Here is a 12,564-nt window from a genome sequence, read left to right as displayed (position 1 = left end):
AAAATGGTATGAACACATGGAATTCCTAAAGAAGCCTGAATCTTTATTTTCTCCATAAGTGTACTCCTTCATGGCATATTTATAAATAGCAATATTGTAGATTTAAATTTCCTTGTTAATTTTTAATGTCAGACTTAAGTGGAGATGGTAAAAAGCAATACCACTCAACAACTAGAAGTTAACTTACAGAAGAGAGAGGTGGAGATAAAAGAACAAAATGTATTTAGTATATCCATGGACAAGCCACTTCATCTCTCTGGTCACCATTTATCTCAAATGTAAAGGACAGGTATTGGGTAAAGTCATCTCTAAGCTCCTTTTTGTGTCTCACATTCTGTAATAATGCTTCTAATGTTCTAAACTGTCCTTGAAGGCTAGATTAACTATATGACTTTTTGAATGGTGGCAGTAGAAATAATATAGTTCAATGAGAATGGCTCATCAATATCAACTATATATAATATTGTATTAAGAGAATATCTTCCTTCCTTCCTTCCTTCCCTCACTTCCTCCTTCCTCCCTCTTTTCTTCCTTCCTTTAATATTTTTGGTGAAATTTTACTTGGTAAAGAAATAATTCAGAACAAATACTGAACTATGATGGTAATGAAATAACAATTGTGGTTATAAAAGAAGAAAATTATTTTTACTCATGAGATAAGGATGAAATAAATACAGTCTTACTAAACTTGGCCCACAGTCCCCACTGCTGTGTATAGAGTGAATATGCCAGATGCCCTCAGAGGGTGCTGTGAGGTTGGGATGCCCCTTGTCAATGAAATGAACAGCTATCATTTTTAGCTACCTTTGTGAAGTGCCCCCTCCAATGTGAGGCTCTCTTTGAAGGCAAGAGAAGATAATTTATTCTCTTATGAAAGTACCATTATTATGCTGAAATGGCCCACACAATCCTGTTTACTACAAGTATAAACTCGAATGCACACTTGCAAATGGTTTACAAAAAATGACTAACCTACAAACATTTCTGCATTGCTCTGATCAAAATAATTGAATAATTCCCATGCCCTCTGTTGCTCTGTATTTCTCAGAGTCACACTTTTGCTTCTAAGATACCACAAGTGTTAGTTAACAGCAAATTCATTAAGTGCTTGGCTCAAACAGAAAATCCCTGGAAATTTAAACTAAAAAAGAGCTAAAAAAGGATAAAAGTATAACATTTTCCTTTGACCTATTGAATAATTGTTACTATACAGAATGCACGTAAAATACTTAGAACAGTATGTGACATGTTGAAAAGCTCAGTAAAGGTTAACTTATTAATGTGTACTTTGTAATTGTGAGCATTATTTTATGCATATATAGAAAATTTGAGCCCACCGGTCACTTTTTTATTATCAGGTTTGGTGGGCTGTCTTGCTAGTTCAGTCTTTTATCATGATATACACATAGGATTCAAATGGGTGACATATTTGGTCTGTATCACTATTGTATACTTTGGGTTGTAGGCGTCCAGAGGACCCATTGTATATCCATTTAGTTTGTAGGACAATAAAGGTAATGGAAGGAAGAGAGTTCATTTTCTTTGAAGCACTAAGAAAATCTCTTTCTTTGATTCTCAGAGTTCAGACCACTTTTTTTTAAAAAAACAACACACACTCCTCTAGTTATTTTATGATACATGCAGGATCAATTCCTTTAGATGGCCATTTTTTAAAGGTTAATTTTCAAATTTTCATTCTGTGGTAGAATGTTTATAAACATGTGGTAACATGTTTATGAACATGTTACTGATATAATTATGTTTCTAAAGTTGTATTTAATGGTAGTAGTATTTATAAAGTAGAAAATGTAACCTGTACAAAAATGGCAGTTTTGATTCTACTTCTATTTCTATGTTTCCCTCATATGTAAAAATTCACCTTCTTATCTCTTTTCATTTTGCTCACCTAGACACCTCAATTTATTTTTTTCTTGCTGATTTCTATTCCTATGACTTATGAGGTCTCCTGTATATATTTTGGGTGATCTACCAATTTGGGAAATTGTAGAAAGAGAAAATCACAGTGCTCTCTCAAGTGATAACATATGAAGATCAATCACACTCTGTTCTGTGGTGGCTAGCTTTATATCCCTCGCCCCCATAACTTGTTCTCCTCTACAAGAAAGCACTCATATTGCAGGAGAACTTGGGACCCATGCTGCCCATTTATACTGCACGTCAAATGTAATAGTAACATTCCGGCTTTAATTAAATGCTTCCTCTTAGAAATCTCAACAAGTTGATCTAATTAATAGAGGAAATGAGTACCCAACACTGATAGTGTAAAGATATTAAACAGATGAAACCAGGTAAAATAATTTCTAATAATCTGTGGGGAGGGAGGACATAGTACCCCCTGCATATGTGTCTACTCTACACTTATGGATGTGTGCTCAGGGCGTTCATCCTCCAGTAAGTTTTCTTTGTTGGAGGAGTTAAAATTTCCTGGATAGTTAAGTCTTGTTCAGAGTACTGGCTGTATCTGGTCCCCTCTGACCCAACCATTTTGGCTTAAAGGGCTTGTACTCCATTTTACTTTTGTAGTAAATGAAGGTGCACCACCTTTTCGAAGGGTTATTTGTACTTGTCCCCTCTTACCTTATCTTCTTACTTTGTGAATGATGAGGTTACAAAGACTCTATACATTTGGCTCTATAGTTAATTAGGGAGAACTTGAAGTTTCTCATATGACTGCTTTGAAAAAGGGAGCATTCCCAGGAATAGGAACTTTAAAAAATGTAGGCCAGTTAATCTTTATAAGTGGAAAGCTCAAACAAAAATATTACTGTTCAGATCCAGGAAAGTGCCTCAACCTCTCATCTGTCTTCAAAATGGAATAAAAATCCCAACGGAGGGGGAAAAAAGAAAATAAAAGAATGAAGAGGAAAAAAACCAACCCAAGCCCTATATTTTTATAGTTCGTCTCTAATTCTGTTGGAACAGTGTGACAACTGGGTGCTCGGTGTGTGTTTTTTCTTTTGTTCAGCAATTTCCCTATTAGCATGATGTTCTTGAGGCTTTGTATTTAGAATCATTATTCAGAAAAAGAATTTAAACCAGAGAAGGTTTGATTTTCTACATTTTCACCTTTTTGTGAAGCAAATCAGGTGAGCTCTGTAGACACTAGCTAGGCTGAAACACTATTAAAAATGCAATTCTGACGGAGGCACTGCTTGTTATTTTTATAAGTGAGACCCTAATTCTGATCGACCCCAAAGAATGGGCTGCCATGACTAAGCAAGCAGCAGAAGGCGACTGGCTTCTGCGGATGTTATCTCATTTGGAACACATTTCAAACTTTAGAACAGATTTTTAAATTGGGAGTTGAAACTTGCAGACTGTCAGCAGAAGAGGCTGATTCACTCCCATGGAACTATCTTACTTCAAGTTACAGAGTTTTTAAAGAAGTAGGTTGTGATACATCCAAGAGAGATATAAGAATCACCTTCCAAAATAAGGGTGACGTGTCTATCTAACACATCTTTTGGACTTCCAATGTATGCTTATTTGAATCAGGGCTTCTTTAAATTAGAAACCTCTAGCTTTGTCTAACTTGTGATTGTTCATGGATCTCTGAAAGGTTAATGAATTGTTTTTCTTAAAATATTTCTTTAGTGGTGGGGGTTCTTCATGTGCAACTTTATGAGTTACAGCTTTAGCACCATTATTATTATTGGGTAAATTTGAATGGAGGAAGGACAGTCTTGACAAGGTCAGGAAATTTTATATTGCTGGTGATGAATTCCTTGCTTTTATTTGGAATCATAGAAAAGTTACCGAAAATCTGGATACCCAAACAACTGTGCACATACTCTCGAATTCCTTAAATTAGAGGAACTACACAAAAGATGCCCATGATAATGATTTTTTGACCTGGCTTGAGTGTCAAAATAGCATTTAGAGAATACGATCTTGTCTATGAAGAAAAAACTGTTACATGCCTATTATCGTAGGTAACAAATCAATGATGCAACTGAACTACAGAGAGAGATGCATGGAGTGACCCACTAGATGTCCCTTCCAACTAAAAAAAGTTTCTGTCATTCAAGAGTAAGTTGCCTTAGGAAGTTGGCATTCGTGACTGCAAAGCAAGTACGGGCCAGAAGAGGGGACCACACGTTTCAGTTTCACTTCCTTAGGAAGATACATAGTTTTATTCAGAATATCTGTCATATTTGATCTTTTAAAAAAGTCCTTCTATGGGACAATCACTCAATTAGCTCTAAATAGATAATCAGAACTTGTTTTAACTTATGATGCATTTGCAATAAGAAAGTAGCTTAAAAAAAAAAAAGAAAGAATAAGTGTCTTTTGATAGCCTGGAACTGTAGTTGTGCTTTCTAGAAATTTTAGCAGTTTCAAGTATCTCAGAGCGATATTTTGCAGGATAGGTTTTTTATTTTTATTTTCATAAGTAGGAAGAGTGCCTCAGAGCAAGTTTTTACTTGCAAAGCTGATGGAAGTGGTGGGTGGGGGAGGTAAAGTACATGTTTTCTGATAGTAGGCAACTTGGTAGAAAATGATTTTGCTTCTATATATTATCTTTGTAGAGTTAGCATTAAGAAATGTAATTGCAATAAATTGATGTAAAAGCCAGAGAGTAAAGGGACTGAAAGTCCCTGTAGAGACACCAGTCTGTCACTTGCTTATAATGGCAGCGGAAGATAATTGTAAACTACAGTATAACTAAACCATTGCCATTTTCCTTCAAAAATGTGCTGCTACTTCTCATGTTTTTTTTTTTTTTTCTTTTCCTGAAGAAATTGGTTACTTCCTCTGCTTCAAAAGTATGCCCTGAACCAGCAAAATAGGTAGGAAAAGATCTGCCTTTTGTTTTCCCCCAATGCCTGCTTAATTAGAACACACCAAAGAGCAAAAGTGGGTGAGATACAATCCTGTGTGATTGTATTTCCCAATAAATTGTGGGGTTTCTTTTAAGTTTGGGAGCTCTGCATGGAAAATCTGGCCTCTGGCATAAACTTTGCCCTCCTCCTTAGGACACAATGAAGACATCTGCTGGGTCATATCCCCTTCCTTCACACAACTTGCTTTCCGGCTCTCCAAAAGAGCAAACACAGAGCCATGCAAGTGCCATTACACAAAGGATGATCTCAAGCTAACCTGGAAGAGATTTATTTTCCCAGAAGTAGAATCCTAAGGGTTTTCCTTTTCAGGTAAAGGTGTCAGCAAGAGAAGAAAGGAAATCAGCAATCCTTGCCCACCGTTTGTATAAGCATATTTGTTATTCATTCTCAGAAGAGTTGTGCATTGACTAGGTAGGTCCTTTTCCAGCACAGGGAGGAGTTGGCACCTCCTGGACAATGAACACTCGGAAAGCGCATATTTTGCCTGTGCATCCCTCCAGAGCAGCCATGCAGAGCAGCATTCTAGAGGGCAAAACCTCTTCTTTCCCACTTATGTGCTTCAGGAAGTGGAAGTGAAGATTGGACAAGTCATGGGCCCAATACACCTCTTTAGTGTGAATATCATAATTAACATGTCTTTACAAAAAAAAAAAAAAAAGAGGGAGAGAGAGAAATGTGTGTCTATTCCAGACGATTAAACTTCTAGGTTCTCCACTGTTCTCGGTAGTTAACTCAGGTGAGCAGCCCCGTGTGCTCGCAGAGACCTGCATATAACTCCCCATAAAATATGGATTTTATTGCAGCAGTGACAACACTTCTCAGCACCACGCTGACCTCTCCAGCATCTCCCATCTTAAAATCTCCCGCAACTCGTGGCAGAAGAATAACTACAGAAGTGATCTCAGCTCTGCGACTGCTGCAGTGCACATTGCAACGGCCCCTGTGATTAAATTCCCGGGTCAACAAGCAAAGCACGCCGAGGCTCCGCTCTCCTGCCTCGGAGACCCAACCCCGGGCGCACCCCGTCTGCTCTCCACCCAGTCCGGCAGGCGGTCCACCCCCCGCTTTGTGCCTCGCCAGCCAGAGAGCACGGGTGGGCGAGCTGCGTTAACGCATGACTTCTCCCTGGACAGTGTGCTCCATTTTCGGAGTCCAGTGTTGGACTTTTCTTGCCATCGGAGCATTTCTGTCCGAGCGAGCAAGCAAGCTAACAGTTTTCTTGAGCCCCGTCTCTGGGCCAGATCATCTCTTTAGCTTAAGTTTTCCTTATTGGGAGCAGCCAAGAGTTCTCAAGCCACCCGATGTTCTGCGTTACTCCAAAGCCAGGGAACGTAACTCAGCCAAAGCAGCCCCTGCACAGACCCTGGTGATGCGGCAGGTGGAAATAAATCAAGCCCCAAACGGCCCTGCGGGTCCTGCACGCACCAGCGCCCTTGGTAATTGACCAGCCAACTTTGCAAATGCCGGCGCTGCCCTGGAAGCCTCTGCCCGGGAGAGAAGGGCAGCGGGCTCTTCCGGCGCCCCGTTACCTCGCCCCCCTCCAGCCCCGAGCGGATCCGTCTTACCAGGAGGCGGGGGAGCAGCGCCCAGGCTCCCCGGGAAGCGGCGCTGGTCCTGGGCAGCGGAGGCAGCGCCCGCTGGACCCGCGTGCCCACCCCTACCCGGGCTGGCAGGCTGAGCATCCCTCCCAACTCCGGCGCGCAGCTCCCACCGAGAGGGCTCTTTCTGATTGGCTTCCATCAAAGCGATAGAATTAAGGCACCGAAAAGGCATGCACGGCCGCCACCCGCGGCCACCGGAGATCGAACCCACCTCTGCTCGCCTTCCAGCGCCAGGAGACCCCACGACCCGCCCAGGCTGCTCGCGCCGCGGCCGCTGCGCTCCCCACTCTGCGGTTCTCGCTGCCGCGGCTGGAACTGCAGCTCGCGGGATGGGAAGGTTACGGCTCGGCTCGGGAGAGCTGGCTCTTGTGGGCACACACTGATTTGCAAGTGAATGAAGTGGGAGGGAGCAAAGAGAGGAGGACTTTGTTAGCGAGGCCCAGCGCCTGCCCCCACCCGCCCCCTCCCCTTGACAGAATGACTCCCTGTGTCTGAAGTCCTGAGCAATTCGCTCCCTTAACACTCCGGCAGCCCAGGCTTTCCTTTCTTTTTCTTTCTTCTTCTTCTTCTGTTTTTTCTTTGCGGGGTGGGGGGGGGGGGGGGGGGTTAAGACATACTCAGAACTTAGGTGACTCTGCCTGCTCCCTCCTTTATACTATCGGAAGGCAGGCACCCTGTGCTCACAGCAGCAAGTCTGCTGTTCTTATTTTACCGAGCGAGAGCGAGCAATTACAATTCCCAGGGACACAGTGCCTCCTCCGCTATCAGTGGGCCAGCTTCGTGTTACCGCCCGCAGAACGTGCACACATGTAAAACCAGCCCGGTCTCCCGAGAGAAGGGCACGGATGGCTTTTCTTGACAACACACACAGGCGCCCCCCAGACGCAAGCGGACATAGTTCGGAGGAGGCTTTCCTTCTCTCCTGCCAGGTTTCTACATAGTCCTCTGATCTCCGTGACTCTTCCCGAGCGAGTAACCCCGGGGTGCTGCAGCACGAAGCCATGCTTCCCTGGGTTTGCAGAAACACGTGAAATGCAAACCCTTCAGGCTCACCATGACTTAGGGCTGATTCCATCTTTCTAAGTGAGTTCATAATACAAGGCTACCCAGGACTGGTAGAAGAGGGCTGTGTAATGATATTCAAGGTCTGTTGAACTGGTTTAGGAGCTTTCAGGAAAGTTCCTGCAGTAGGATGACCTCCAGATTAAACTCTTTGGGGCACATCGTTTGAATAGCTATATTTATAGTCCTCCCCCAAAGTAATTTCTAATATTGGGGAGCCCAGCTGCGAAAAATCTTAATCATGTCAAAGTATTATTAAATGCGAGTAATGGTTTTCCGAATAGGAGATGTAGACATGATGGAGCCAGGCACTGCTGGATTAGGAAAATTAAATCTAATTACCACAGTGATCGCACCCGGGGTCAGCAGCCTCCCAAACCAGCTGTTCGTGTGTCTCTAAGTTCACGGGGAGATTTCCGGCGCATGGTGCTCTAAAACAAAAATCCGGGCTCCTTTGGCCTCGGAGTAGTTAAATTGGTTGGAGGTTGGTCTCTTTCCCAGCTGAGCTTTTACTAGAAAATCTTTTGTTTCTCCAATAGAAGTCCAGGCATTTAAATAAAGCCCAAATCAAAGTCTTTCCTCTAGGCAGTCAGTGCTTCAAAGAAGTGTGCATGGAATGGCTTAGCACAGATGTTCCACACATGCAAGATAGAAAGACTTCGAGTTTCTTTCTTGAAAAGATCTTCCCCTAACGAAGAATTGCCACCAGAAAGAGGCTGATCACTTGTTCATGCAGCTCTTTAAACTCTTGTGGAGAAAGAGTAGGCAGAAGAAAGCTGCTTTTCATCCATAGCCCATTCCTCAGATTATGAATTTCTTACACACTTAATTGGGAATACTAGCTCCTTAACTTTGAATAATCCTTTACTACTTACAGAGTACTTTCATAGACTGTTTTATTTGAGTCATCTTTCAACAAGTGGTGTGCTTTCCCCCCAGTAAGACAGAGGACGCATATTGATGAGATGGCACAGGTTAAGTAACATGTGCAACACAAGAAACCTGCTAAACAGAAGATGCAGAAGTATGATTCGTAAACTGTGTGTAGGTGTGTGTAGATATAATTATAAGTATGCCAATTAAATGTCACATTTTAGGATTACCTTTACAGAAAGATATGCAAGATTGACTGATTTTTATGGTAAAAGTGGGATAATGGTAAAGTTGATATTCTACCCATTGCACCAGTTAATATCTCACAAAGGAAATCTCTAATTGTTTGCAATACACTATTCTTCAAACCCCATTAAGTCACATATCAAAGGTGATTAAAACAACGACTTTTCCTTTAAGAGTGGATAAACAAACAATTTGCTTCTGGACAGTTCAAGTGGCAGCATTAAATTGCATAAAGGATAGCACTTAAAGTATTGTCTTTCTTAAACATTTTATTTTTTTTAAGGATAGCACTTTCATACTAAAAAACATGTTTTGTGTGGTTTTCGAGGATTTCTAGATACATTTACCACAACAATTATTAGTTTTTATTTACATGATTCATGTAAATATTCAATTATTTTATTCTCATTTTAGAGATAAAGAACTACTGAGCATTGACTAAGGTTAAATGATTGCCTGTCATCACATAAGTACTGTTCCAGTTCATTCTTTGGCACACCAAAACATGCCGGCAAGTAACAGAAGCTAATCAGAAATAGTTAAGCAAATAAGGGGGTCCTGCTATCATCATGTAGTGTCCTCTCACGAACCTGGAGGGAATTCTGCAGGGCCTCCGAAAGGCCTGGGAGCAGACACCCAGACTCCACTCTAGCTGTAGTGCTACTTTCTTCTCTTGACTGGGCTTCTGCTCCTGTTTTGTCTGCCTCCTCTGTCCTTCAGTCCACAGGGCAGAAGAGCACCACCCACAGTTCAGAGCTTACCTGTGGCAAAAGGAGGGAGTTTCTCTTTCTGCTACATTGCCAATTTCTTGGAAAGTAGCTCTGCTTGGTCAGGTGTTTCTCTGGACTGGTTGGCTAGGGCTGGGGCAGGAGGAGGCAACAAGGTAACCTACAGGATGGCTCCCCTAGGACCAAAATGAGGGGCTGCAGCTAGGGAGTGTCCTTGTGACCTAAGAAGACATTTCTAAGGGTGTGTCATTCTCCATATCCTCTTGTTTTGTTTAGTAATTGGGTAGCATCTCACCAGTTTTTAGGCTACTTCACTATTTTATATACTTCAGTAAAACATACTTGTATTTTTCTCCTTTTACAGCTTACAAAGTTTCAATGTTAAAAAAATACTTCTTCAAAGACCAATATTAAGGATATTAATTTTGATGAGGGCTTTCTCAACTTCCACTAAATCTCTCTTCAGATGATTAAGAGGCTATCTTATTCTTGTAATGGGGATGCATATAAATAAATAATTGCAAGTTCTCTGACTTTCTTTTCCATAATACACATCTGTATGCAATGATGATCTGATAAAAAAACATTTTCATGATCATCAACTAGTATTCCTGATTAGAAGAAAAAAAAAAAGTTCACTTTCAAAACCACATGCCTAATTGCGAATCTTGGCATGGATGGTTTTGATTCAGCCAGTCCAAATCTTCTACCTAAAATTTACCCTAAATGTGTTGCTGCCGGCGAAAGCACAGACATTACAATGCTTATTACTTAATCATCATGCATGTGCACAAGTGGACAGATTTCACTGAGAAATCCATGTCTGTTCCCCACCTCTGTCCTGTGTGTGTGTGTGTGTGTGTGTGTGTGTGTGTGTTTAAGGTGGGAAAGAGGTTTAAACACTCTGGATATTATTGAACTGAAACAAAGGAGACAGGAAACCTCGATGGAATTCCCCTTTTGTGAGTGCCATAGACATCTCAATACAAGCTAAAATAAATTCACACAAACTTCATGTGCTCATCCAGGTTTTCTAATCTTGGGAGAGTTCCCAATACGGTATTTAAAAATGGGTTGGATCCCAGGATGCATTAAGACATTTCTCTCCTGATCTTTCTATTTGACTCATCACTATAGGTAGATCACAATAGCCAGGAGATTTCCAAATGACGGAAATGCACAGCAGCAAAATGTTATTGCCCTACACAGGACATTTCAGTACTCTGGGCATTTCAGGGTAGGTGGGGAAGACTTCATTTTTTACTGAATTCTTTTCACATTTTATTCACTGCTTTGTGATGGAATCTAAATTTGCTTGCTCAGATGTGTATAACTCATGTATGGTGCGCTGCACTATGCCGCTGAAGAGGCATGTCCTTGTTTAGAAGAAACAGCTCATTGGAGGATATGAAATATGTCAATATATTCTTTGAAATAACTGGCCTATATTTAAACCACAATAAATGGAAATAGACCAGAATAAACAGAAAATTCTACACTTGCATCCAGAGGGAAACATTGATCTGTTTTGGTCATCATTTTGTCTCCTGGTGCTCAAAAAAGTGCTTGGTACTTATTTGTATAAATAAATAGAGATTCAGACAACCTATAAATGGATTCAGTAGACAGAAACTGGAGATGGTTCATAGATGTAAGATCCTGCTTATGAACTAAAATCAATAAAACTGGAAAAGGGAAGGTTCAAGTTGGCCATGAACACTCTTCAAATACTTGAGGAACTGCCTATGGAAGAAAATTAGACTGGCTTTTAATGTGATAGAAGCTTCAGTTAGTATCAGCTGGTGAAGCTACTGGATTATTACATTTCTTTGATTCTGAGGTACCCATATTTTCATATTTTAACGTCTCTGAAATTTTGATGCCTCTTACATTTGACATGATGAGAAAGCATCATGTCATGTTATAATGGGCAGTGCCTCTTCTTTCTTAGTGACACAAACCAATGGTAGTAAGTGAACTTACTACCATTGACTTCTTAGATCTGATTACGTGCAGATGGTAGATTTCATCTCACCATATGGAAGAATTTTCAAGCTATTAGTGCTGTTCAAGATGAAAGGTACTGTCAGCTTTAGGATAGAGAAGGCTTCCATCCCTGAAGTCATTCTACCACAGACTGACAAACAGTTATAAATGAACTCAAGCATAGGATTTGGGATTGAATGATCTTTCACATCTTTGTCATACTTGAGATTCTTGAATTTTGATCCAACCTCCTTATTTTAGTAGATGAGGAAAAAAGGATCACACAGGTTGAATGCTTTGTCTAAAGTCACACATCTCATCAGAGGCCAAAACTGGACTATTCATATCTCTTATTTCCCAATCTGAAGCTCCTTTCATTTACTATTTATCCTTGTTTTCTCTGAGACTCACAGAAAATGTGTAGATAATAATATTTTGAAAAGAGCAATAGCTAATATTTATTAACTGTATACAATGTTCTTTACATGTATCATTACATTTAATCCATCTGACAGCTGATGCGCTAGGTATTATTACCAGATGAGGAAACTGAGGAATGGGAGGTACAGTAATTTTTTCTAGGTTACACATTACTATGAGTGAGAGCTTAGTCAGGGGTGGGCACTGTCTGGCCCTCGGGCCATATAAGGCCCATGAGGTCATTCAGCCTGGCCCTGCCAAGGCATTAGGGGTGAGTTAATTAAGTGTTTGACCAAATATAGCAGGCTAATTTTTAAGTTGATAATTTTGTATGGCCCACGAATGACAATATAAATATACAAATGGCCCTTGGCAGCAAAAGGGTTCCCCATTCCTAGGCTTAGATTCAAGCACACACGTGGAAGCGAGTTCCTGTACTCTTAACCACTACATAGGGGCTTACAGATTCACGGAATTTACTGGGGAATCTATATGTGGTGATGTGAAAATCGAAACCTGCCGTAGTCCAAAATGTCTGACTTTAAGATAAATGTGCTTTGGGTGTTACATTGCTATCTTCTTTATCATTTGCCTCAAGGTACCTGGAGAACAGTTCCAGCTCTCTCCTGCATTTGTGTCCAAACAAAACCGTATGTGCTTTTGTTAAATTTTGGGGTCAGCAGAAAGCTTACTGAAAAACCAAGTAATTTACCTCTCAAATCAAGAAAATTTAGTTTTATTCCCTGCCATTCGAGTGCCCAACCCAGGCCGATTTCCACTCTT

At 40.9% G+C, this 12,564-nt stretch overlaps 1 protein-coding gene across 3 annotated transcripts in view; it reads right to left on the bottom strand.

Annotated features, from left to right (window-relative positions):
* CDH6 (cadherin 6) overlaps positions 1-6,818 on the bottom strand; it is a 131,084-nt gene extending 124,266 nt beyond the window's left edge. For 2 of the 3 annotated variants that reach the window (XM_081089708.1, XM_081089709.1), the window contains exon 1: positions 6,678-6,818. The gene's annotated coding sequence lies outside the window, so the exon portion shown is untranslated. Of the gene's footprint in view, positions 1-6,430; positions 6,548-6,677 lie in introns of those variants that run through there. The other variant, XM_081089707.1, reaches the window with a different exon arrangement.
* Between the last annotated feature and the right edge of the window lie 5,746 nt (positions 6,819-12,564).

The sequence above is a fragment of the Myotis nattereri genome, assembly GCF_964212035.1.
Source record: "Myotis nattereri genome assembly, chromosome: 4".
NCBI classification, from domain to species: domain Eukaryota; kingdom Metazoa; phylum Chordata; class Mammalia; order Chiroptera; family Vespertilionidae; genus Myotis; species Myotis nattereri.
This window is presented reverse-complemented; position numbering and strand designations above follow the sequence as displayed.